The sequence below is a fragment of the Sus scrofa genome, chromosome 8 (assembly GCF_054392235.1).
Source record: "Sus scrofa isolate SSC_HxYL_T2T_F1_AM1 chromosome 8, Sscrofa_HxYL_maternal_Yorkshire_Landrace_v2.0, whole genome shotgun sequence".
Classification (NCBI taxonomy): domain Eukaryota; kingdom Metazoa; phylum Chordata; class Mammalia; order Artiodactyla; family Suidae; genus Sus; species Sus scrofa.
This window is the reverse complement of record NC_139390.1, coordinates 55,410,001-55,421,048: the sequence shown is the minus strand read 5'-3', so window position 1 is coordinate 55,421,048 and position 11,048 is coordinate 55,410,001.

Genomic DNA, 11,048 nt, shown 5'->3' with positions numbered 1-11,048 from the left:
AAACCTGCCACCTCGTGATTCCTAGTCCGATTCGTTTCCGCCGCGCCATGACAGGAATTCCTTCCTGTGTTCTTTTGGGTCATGGTTGTTTCCAGCTCCACAGAATTCCTCCCCGTGCTCATGTGACATCTGGGATGTGGCGGGTTGGGGGGGGGGGGGCAAGGTTTCGTTCCCCTACAGTCATGCCTTGAAAAAAGTCGTGTACAACGTTTCACATTCCAGATCCAGAAGCTGAATCCGCAGCCGGTTCCATCTCATGAAACCGATCTCCCAGCCCAGGAAAACCAAAGGTCGTGGTTGGAGCCCGTGATAAACCCCAGGTCTGAGTCCCGAGCACTGCTGCTCAGGGAAGATTTCGAGGTGTCAGGGTCCAAGGATCCTCCTGGGCACTTGGAAATGTCTCCGATGTGTGCAGGCAGGCATGAGGATGAGAAGGGGCTAAAGAGGGGCAGAGGGTGGTGATCTCTTGTCGGTGGATGTCAAGGGTTGGCGCTTCCTTTTGTGGATCTCCCGGAAAAGTCAAATGTGGGAGAAAAACTGGACCCGTGAGTTCGAGGAGAGGGATGGCCAGAGAAAACCAGAAGAATTCCATCTGCCGACCATTGGGTAGGTAGGAGGGCAAAAACCGAAACCTCGAGCATGACATGAACAGAACCACATGCTTCTAGCCACCCATAAACCCCGTAAGATAAGATCGTTTCTGCTGAGATACCCTCTCCCTCCCCCCACCCACCCAGGGCGAAGGATCCCTGGGTGGTGGCAGAGGGGCGGCAGCAGTCAGTGGCAGTGGCGGCGGGCATGGAACTTCCACAGGCCCTGGGGACACACCCCCCGCCCCCAGAAACCCCTAGAAGCTTGGAATTCTGATGTCTGTGGTGTGATGACCATAAACACTGGCTTTTGTGCCATGTCTGCTAGAAGATATGGTTTCCATGACAAATAAAGTGATTTTTAGCAAGTTTTTCTCCACTTGAGATGTATTGAAAATACGTCTTCATTCAGGGGGAGGTAGGTGTAGGTGACAGACGTGGCCGCTCAGCTCAGATCGGGTGATCTGGCAGGGCATAGCTCTGGCTGAGGTGCAGGCCAGCAGCTACAGCTCCGATTCTTCGACCCCTAGCCCAGGGAACTTCCATATCCCAAGGGTGCACTCCTAAAAAACAAAAAACAAAATGAACAACACACAAAGAGGGAGCATCTCATCGATGGCAGACCAAATTCCAATGTATATGTATACGTGTACATAGGTATGTACGTATGGATGTGTGTGTGTATGTGTATATTATCGAGAGAGAGAGAGAGAGAGAGAGAGAGAGAGAGAGAGAGAGAGAGGATTTTTTAGAGCCATAACTGTGGCATACGGAAGTTCCCAAACCAGGGTTCGAACCGGCATACATGGATACTAGTCGGGTTTGTTACCACTGAGCCACAACAGGAACTCCCCACATTCCAATATTTAATGAGAAAATACATTTTTGATGCTTTAGGCAACCCTGCAAACACCCTTATTTAAGTGACTGGACTTAACAAAAAGGAATCCCTAGCACCTAGTAACAGAACAAAGATAAAGAAACACAAGGCAGGAATTCCCGTTGTGGCTCGGTGGAAACGAACCCGACTAGCATTGACCCCTAACCTGGGAACCTACAAAATGGCACATGTGAAGCCCTAAAAGAAGACTACACACACACACACACACACACACACACACACACACACGGCACAGACAGATGCGAAAGGAAAAGAAAAGGAAGGAAAAAAGAAAAGGGAAGAAAGAGAGAAATGAACAGGCAGAGCAAGCCATTGTGAATGATCTCTAGGGACAGATATTTTTCTCCAAGCATAATTTTATTTTTCCCCAAGTGATACCAGACCTTCTCTCTCTCTCTCTCTCTCTCTCTCTCTCTCTCTCTCACACACACACACACACACACACTCTCCCTCCCTCTCTCTCTCTCTTTGAAAAAATTTATGTATTTAGTGGAGTTCCCATTGTGACTCAGCAGGTAGGAATCTGACTAGCATCCATGAGAGTGCTGGTTTGATCCCTGGCCTCGCTCAGTGGGTGAAAGATCTGGCATTGCCCTGAACTGTGGTGTAGGTTGCAGACACAGATCGGACCTGGTGTTGCTGTGTCTGTGGTGTAGGCCAGTGGCTCAAGCTCTGATTCCCTAGCCTGGGAACCTCCGTGTGCCGTGAGTGCCACCCGAAGAAAGCAAGGGTAAAAAAAAAAAAAAAAAAAGAAACATAAAAACCTGGATTGGGGAGATCCCATTGTGGCTCATTGGTAACAAAGCTGAGGAGCACCCACGAGGATGCAGATTCGATCCTGGGGTGGGGGGGTGGGGTGCTGGTGCTGGTGGTGCTGAGGTGTGTGCGTGTGGGGTGATAAATAGGTTACCTCTGGCTTCTGGGGGGTGAGAGTCAGCATGGTTTTCCTGCACCTGCTGCTCCTGGGCAATTATTTAGTTTTGGTTTCTTGTTCCTTTGTTTTTGTGGTCCTGCATTGTGGTGAGTACTGGTGTAAGTGGCAGGTTCCTATTTGATCCGACATTTCTTTGGCTCTGGTGTCGGTTGACAGCCATGGTCATGACTGGTGGTGGCTGTTAAGTCTCCAGGAGTTCCACGCAACATTCTGATTGTCTTTCTTCCTTGGGCTTTGGCTGCAGCCTCCCCCTACCCCCTACCCCCCCCCCCCCCCCGCATCATATGGAGGTTCCCGGGCTAGGGGCCGAATCAGACCTACAACTGCTGGGGCGTATGCCACAGTCACAAGCACCATCATATCCAAGCTGCGTCTGCAACCTACACCGCAGCGCAAGGTGATGCCACCAGATCCTAAACCCACTGTGGAAGGCCTGGGATCGAACCTGCAACCTCATGGTTCCTGGTTGGATTCCTTTCCACTATTCCACGACGGGAACTCCTGGGCTTTGGCTTTTGACAGGTGGAGGGACACAGCTTTCTGAAACGGTGGGGCCAGGGCAAGGCATAGAAACATAAGATGGATGTGAGCCTGCGCCTATTCTTTTCTCGTGTGCTGGGAAGATAAGGTGGCTCTTGCCAGCTGGGATTTCATTTCCCCACAAACGATCAGGCTCTTAAGGTATCAGGCAGGGAAGAGGGAGAGTCAGAGTTCCCATTGTGGCTCAGTGGTTAATGAATCTGACTAGGAACCATGAGGTTGCAGGTTCCATCCCTGGCCTTGCTCAGTGGGTTAAGGATCCAGCATTGCCGTGAGCTGTGGTGCAGGTTGCAGATGTGGCTCAGATCCCGCGTTGCTGTGGCTCTGGTGTAGGCCAGCGGCTACAGCTCCGATTGGACCCCTGGCAGGGGAACTTCCATATGCCGCAGGAGCGGCCCTAGAAAAGGCAAAAAGCCGAAGGTGGGGGGGGGGGGGGGACAGAAGAAGAGTGAGAATCACGGTCGGAAGAACATGGGGAAATCGGTGCTAGGTGCCTGGGTGTGTGAGTTCACACGGAATGCTAACCCAGACCCCTGGCCAGCCACATTTGGGGTATCTATCAACTTGACTCTCCACTCTCCAGCTCACCTGGGTGGTGCTGCCCTGCCCTGCCCTGCTCATGTAAGACCTGGCTCCTCCAGGGATGGCTTTGCACCAGAGGGAGACGGGGCAAAGTCACTGAGCTTAAGGTAATTTCTCCAAGAGAGACTCTGGGAGAAGGAGACCAGCTGGGTTTCTGTGTGTTCATTTTTCTTCCTGTCTGCTTGTTTGGTGCAGGCCAGTCCATGTGCCGAGACATTCAGAAACTCTGTACTAGCTGAGACTCAGACCTTGTTCCGAAATAAGCAAAGGGACTTTGAGCTGGGATCACTCCCTGACAAGTAGCTAGCAAAGAAGTTTCCCGTAGCTCTCAGGCCCCATCCCCGCCCTCAGGCGGGTGGGCGTGGGGAGGGGGTGGGGGGGGAGGGGAGGGGCTCGTTCAGGCAGGCAGGCAGGCAGGCAGGCAGGCAGGCAGGCAGGCGCTGGTTCATTAGTCCCGCACCCCCCCACTCCCGGCCCCAGCTGCCCGCCCCACCCCCCACCCCCGGCCGCCATCCCTGCTGCGCCGCCTCTCGCTTCCCAAATCGCCTGGACTCACGCCCGGGAAGGGGGGGAGGGGAGATCAGGAAGATCCAGGCCTCAGGGCCTGGGTTCAATCACTTCATTCAAATGCAGAAACTCTCCAGTCAAGTCAGAGGTGGTGACTTTTCCTGGAGCTTCTCTTTAGGGAAAGTGTTTTTTTTCCCCTCTTTCCCCAATTTCCCTACCCTCAGGCTGCCCCTCGCAGACTGCATGGAGGGGGGTGGGGGAGGATGTGTGCACGAAACTCGCCTCGTGTCAGGCCAAAGGAGCCCCCGCCATTTCCCAACCCGGGAAACCCCGCAAAACTTCTGGAGCATGTTGGCCTTGGTGTGGGAATGGACATCTTCACTTGCCATCTTCCTTTGCACGAGGAGGAGATTTTCATCTCCTGCTGTCTGGGGGCCAGAAAGGAGGGCCAGAGTGTCCCTTTGGTGTGGGCCGGTCCTTAAGTCATTTTACCTCACAGGAATCACCCACACAGGGCATGGAGACACGTTTGGGGTCCGCCTCCTCCGAAACGTCCCGGGAAACCTCACGTGTGAAAAACTGAGCTGGGGAGGTCCCATCGTGGTGCAGAAGTGGAAATAAATGCAACTAGGAACCATGAGGTGGCAGGTTCCATGCTCAGCCTCGCTCACTGGGTTACGAATCCCACGTTGCCATGAGCTGTGGGTAGAGGAGAGTGAGAAGGAGAGGGAGGGAGGGGGAAGGGAGAGATCCTCCATTTATGGAACTGGTTTCCTTGTTTTGAGATGACGTCGCTTTGGTGAAACAGTTGTCAGATGGCCTCTCAAAAGGCGGTGATGTGGATGGGCTCCCCGAACCAGGCCCACAGAAACCAAAGGAACGAAGGGGTTAATCCTTGGAGCCAGAGTTCCCTCCTCTGAAACTGAAACCAAGCTCAAGCCCGGGAGTGCTGGTGTGTTGGAGCCAGAGACATTGTTACAGCTAAAAGCTACTTTGAAATAGTCTCCATTAGGTTATGGCTTGCCTTGGCCCACGAACTTATGACTAATGACTACTGTCGAGTCAGAGTTGTAGTGAACCTGGTGTTTTCTCTACCCTTGAAACACTCCCTAAGGATTGCGCCCCCCCCCCCACCCCGTGGATGAGCAATCTTCACTCCGGAGAGAAGGTCAAAATGCCATAACCCCAAAGACACTAGAAACATTCCATGGACCACCTGACTCCAGCCTTGATGACTTTGAAATGGTCTATCCTAATCTCCTATCCAGGGAGAATGCAAGCACCCTGATGCTTCTAGACAGCTCCGCCACCCCCATGCCCACCATTAAGCTAAACCTATAGAACCCCTTGCTATCCCCTCTCAAGGGAGGACACAGTTTTGAGGTCCTTAGCCTGCTGTGGCCTCCTTAGCCTGGCAAAGCAATAAAGCTGTTCTTTATGCTTCACCCAAAACTCTGTCTCTGAGACTTAATTGGAGCTGGAGTACCAAGGCCGGTTTGGGCTGCCAAACTTTCCTGGAACTTTCAAACTGTTACATATGAAGAACGGAGCCGGTGACTCTGTGTGTGTGTGCGTGTACGTGTGAGAGAGACACAGAGAGACAGACAGAGACAGTGAGTGAGACAGAGAGAGACAGAGGGAAGAGAGAGGGAGAGGGGAAAGTCCCTTCAGTCTTTTGTTTTCTCGGTTTGTTTGTTTGTTTGTTTGTTTTGTCTTTTTGCCATTTCTTGGGCCGCTCCCATGGCATATGGAGGTTCCCAGGCTAGGGGTCGAATCGGAGCCATAGCTGCCAGCCTACGCCAGAGCCACAGCAACGTGGGATCTGAGCCGTGTCTGCGACCGACACCACAGCTCACGGCAACGCTGGATCCTTAACCCACTGAGTGAGGGCAGGGATCGAACCCACAACCTCACGGTTCCTAGTCGGATTCGCTCACCACGGAGCCATGACGGGAACGCCCCTTCAGTCTTTTGAAAGGCCCCTCTGAGAATGCCGTCAGGTGTTGGGGCCAACTTTCCGAGGGGCTCTTAGAGAAATGAACACAGGGTGATGGTTTCACTCTCAGAGACCATTTCTCTGATGTGTTCATCGAGGGACTCCACGGGCTTCCGTTTTCAGGGCCTCGGGACAAGCGATACGTGTTCTCATCCGCAAGGATGCCAGGTCCAAAGGGTGGGAGAAAATGGGAAACGCTGATGAAGAGAGTTGTAGCCAGAGATGGAAGGCAACTGGAAAAACTTCAGGATCCAGTCCAGTTTTCCAGCCACTGAGTTTCTGATTTCTGGAAGGATTTGGGTAGGGAGGAAAAGGTCAAGGATTCTCCATCCCTCTGACAGAGGTATAAGTTACAAAGTAGATGTACAACTTTTGAGAAAAAAACGAACAAACAAAGAAACAACCAAACAAACAATTTTTGTCCCTTTGTCTTTATCAGGAAAAGTGAAAGATGGAGAGAGGGAGGGAGGGAGGGAGGGAGGGAGGGTGGGTTGGATGGATGGATGGATGGATGGATTTGGGGGGCGGGGAGAAGATTCTTAGATCCTAATGACCCAATGCTTTCTCTAGTCCTGGGCCTTTAGGTGATATATCTATATCTATATATCTATATCTATCTGTATACACACACACACACACACACACACACACACACACACACACACACGTAGTTATTTTCTGTTTCTAGGGCTGCACCCATGGCACATGGAGGTTCCCAGGCTAGGGGTCCAATCGGAGCCGTAGCCACCGGCCTACACCAGAGCCAGCACAACGCGGGATCCGAGCCCTGTCTGCGACCTACACCAGAGCTCACGGCAACACCCGATCCTGAACCCAACGAGCGAGGCCAGGGATCGAACCCGCACCCTCAGGCCTCCTAGTCGGATTCGTCCAGCCATGACGGGAACTCCTACATATGTATATAGTATGCATATAGTATATCTTTTTTTAATGCCCACGCCCCAGCCCTATGGAAGTTCCCAGACTCACGGTCGAATCAGAGCTGTAGCTGCGGGCCTACCCCACAGCCACAGCAACGCGGGATCCTTAACCCACCAAGCGAGGCCAGGGGAGGGATCGAACCCACATCCTCACGGATCCTAGTCGGGTTCATTACCGCTGAGCCCTGATGGGAACTGCAGGGGACATCTTTTTTTTTTTTTTTTTTTTTTTTTTTAAGATGTAAGTTTGTTGTGGTTGTTGTGGTTGTTGGTTGTTGTTGTTGCTTTAGCTCGGCATACAGTGGGCTTGCTTACAATGTTGTGTTCGTTTCAGGTGTACAGTCAAGGGGATTCAGTGATCCATCTACATCCATCTATCCCTCCGTTCTTTTTCAGCGTCTTTTCCCCTCTAGGTGATTCCAGAATATTGGGCCATTCCTTCCTTGTGGGTGGGAACACCAGCGTGAAAAAAAACCATCACGGGGGAGTTCCTGTCGTGGCACCATGGAAGCGCATCCGACGAGGAACCTTTGCAGGGAAGGGTGTGGGTTCGATCCCTGGCCTCGCTCAGGGGGGCGGTAAGGATCCGGCAGGCAGTGCCGTGAGCTGTGGTGTCGGTCGCAGACGCGGCTCGGATCCCACATGGCTGTGCCTGTGGCGTAGGCCAGCAGCCGTAGCTCCGATTCAACCCCTCGCTTGGGAACTTCCATATGCCACGAGGGCAGCCCTAAAAAGCAGAGGGGGGAAAAGAAATCATGAGGGCGGGGGAGAGGGATCCATGAGGAGGATGGGATGAACATATACACACACAAAAGAGTCTCTATCCAATAGACGACGAACAGGGACCCCTACGCCACCTTCTGGAATCCAAACGCCAAAACCACAAAGCAGAGTTCCCGCCATGGCGCAGTGGAAATGAGTCCGACCAGGAACCATGAGGTTGCAGGTTCGATGCCTGTCCACCTCGCTCAGTGGGTAAAGGATCCGGTGTTGCCGTGAGCTGTGGTGTTGGTCCCAGACGCGGCTCGGACCTGGCATTCCTGTTTCTGTGGTGTAGGAGGTCAGCAGCTAAAGCCTCCGATTCGATCCGTCATCTGGGAACCTCCATATGCCGTGGGTGTGGCCCTCAACACACACACACACACACACACACACGCACGCACGCACGCACGCACACACGCACACGCACACGCACACGCACACACACACACACTCTGGAACCCCCTAAATGGGAGAAAACCGGACACAGTAGTTTTTTAGGGGTCCAGTCTCTGTGACAGGTGAGGATATCAGGCTTGCATCGAGGGAGGGAAGGCTTCACCCCACGCAGAAAACACACCCACCTACCCACCGACCGACCTTCCTTCCTTCTTTCCTTCCTTCCTTCCTTCCTTCCTTCATGAGAGAACAGTTGGATGACCCATCCTAAGTGTCGGTTGAATGAAGTCTAGTTACCAGGGTTCAGAGTGGGGGAGGGAGAGGGGTAGGAAGTCTGAAGCCTCTGGCGACTCTCCGAAATGTTCTCCCCCCAGGGTGACAGAGCCAGCAGGTCAGGCACTGCCTTCTCTAGAAACCTTCCTGCCCATGTCCAAGGGGGTGTGGGGGGTTGGGGGTGTGGGGCAGGGAGTGGGCCAGGGAGCCTGGAGAAACCCAGACCACCAAGCGGCCATTCTCCCATCGCCCCGACTGTTTGTTGAATGAACATAATGGACGTGATCCAAGTCTGCCACGCCGCCGCCGCCGCCGCCGCCGCCGCCACCACCACTTTCTCCATCATCTCCCCCACCCCCTTGCCTGCAGCCATCTTTGAAAAGGCTGCTGTTGTGGCTGCCTTTGCATGAAAGTGAGTGAGGACCCCTCCCTAATACGGAGTGTTTCAGTCCCTGGTGTCTCTGACAGCTCGCTCATGTATTGGTTGTGAACCATCTTGCCTTGAGGATTTGGAGGATTCGTGAACATTGCAGGAGCCATGGGAGCAGTGAAGTCCTTATCGCCAACCCGACACCCCCCCCCCCCAAATTTCGTGGCAGGGAGCACACTTTTCTTTCACCCAAGAGATTTATTTCCTGCTTTCTGAAGAGAGAAGGAAAGGAGGGTCAGAATGGTCCTCTGGTGTCTGGTGTCCTGTCCCTTTCATTGCACACACTCCTAGTGCCACTGCGGGAGGCACGTTCGGGGCGCGGGGTGGGGTGGGGGTGGGGGACCTGCTGCACGCACCCGCCCCTCACTTTCAAATGCGAAACTCAAGGAGGATGTGAATGTCCTCCATGCCACCGATCAGGTGAACGGGATGGCTTTCTAGGGAAATCCTGGTGTTTCCTTTCACTGCCATGACGAACACCCAGAAACAACCCTGTAAGTTCATACAACTTTGTCAGTCAACTGTATTCCAATAAAATGAAAAAGCAAGACACAGACACACCCACACGCACACACACACACACGCGCGCGCACACACGCACCCCAACCCAGAACCAAACACCCTCTCCTGAAATGGGGGGGCGGGCCCACCGGAGAATGAGCAAGAGAATTCCAGAGTCGGTAGGAAAGTGTCATCTGCAGCGGTGTGAAAAACCCCAAGCTCTTTTCTTCCTGTCAAGGTGAATAAACTTTGTTAATGGGAGTGGGTGCCCTCAGTGTGCCCTCCGAGAGGAAAGGCAGGGAGCATTTTCTCCCTGAAGAGCTTAGTGCTGTCATAGCACTGACGGACAGGATGAACGATCGGTGAGAGGTGGCAGCAGCAGTGGTGGCCGCCTGCACTGCCTGGGCGGATTGGAAACATAGACGAGCCACCAAGACTGCGTGTGACACCCCCGTGGGCCACCCCCCCCCCCCCCCGTCTGTACAGTGACAAGAGTCCTTTGGGGGAAAAGGGAGGGTGGGTGCTCTTCCAGTGTGTCTGTCTGCATTCACCAGGTGTGGGAGAGAAGACAGATGTTTGTTTCCACTATCGTTCGGAGGACTTGCCCAAGAGTACCACGTCCCCCCAAAGATAGCACCGGAAGAGAGATGCACGAGGTTTCTGAATGCATGCCGTGGGTGCTCCAGGCTGCCTCCAGGCCGCCCCCTCGCCCTCGCCCTCCCCCTCCCCCTTGCCAGAGGCAGACGTTCCTTGAAACAGCTGGCTTTGAACTTGGGCTTCTAGAGGAAGGTTTTTCTCCTGCTTTCAAGACGGGAAGAAGAGGGTGTCCGTCTCACATCCGTCCTTTCCAGAGGGCCCTGGATTCCAGATCCTCCACATGCCAGCGCCAAAGCCGAAGCGGTCGGTCTGGGGGTGCCCCATTCGGGTTCCCTCCCCACACACCTGCACGCGCGCGCGCACACACACACACACACACACACGCACGCACCGGGAACAGTGTGATCTCCCACGCCCCCGAAAAGCTTCAGAATGGCCTCAGTCCGAGGCAGTAGACCTATGTATGTCCTCACACCTGTTCAAATAATGTCTGCCCTCAGCCCCACCATCCCCTGCCTCTTTTAAGGACAAAGGCACTGTAGGTTTCCCTGGGGAAGGGAGACTCCATGGCATGTAAATCACAGTCTTAAGGAAAAGGATAATAGCATATGCCGGGGGGGGGGGGGGGGGGGGGAGAAAGAAGGGGGGGGAGGGGGGGGACCCGCGGTGGTGTGCTTGTGAGGGAGAGAGACAGAGACAGACAGGGAGGGACGGAGGATAGGCAGACAGTGAGAGGCAGAATCAGAGGGAGAAAGAGGAGGAGGGGAGAGAGACAGAGAAAGTGAAACAGAGCTAGGTATAGAGGACGCTGTGGCTGGGTCGGATTCTGCGTGTTCTCAGTGAAGTCGTCCTAAGGCCTCTGGAGGTCCAGATCACTGCTTGGGGCCGGAAGTCTGTCTGCCCTTCCCTACCCATCTGAAGAGCTGTGGTTTGGGCTTTCCAGCCGGGAACCCCTCTTTCTGCCTCTTTGTCCAACACACAAGGTTCGTGGGACCCAGAAATCCCATTCTGAGAGCACCCTAGGAACAGTCCTTTCCATACGGCGCAGGAGGCCCCTGTGCCAAGAGATCCAAAGTCTGGAGCCTCTGTTCTCCCCCC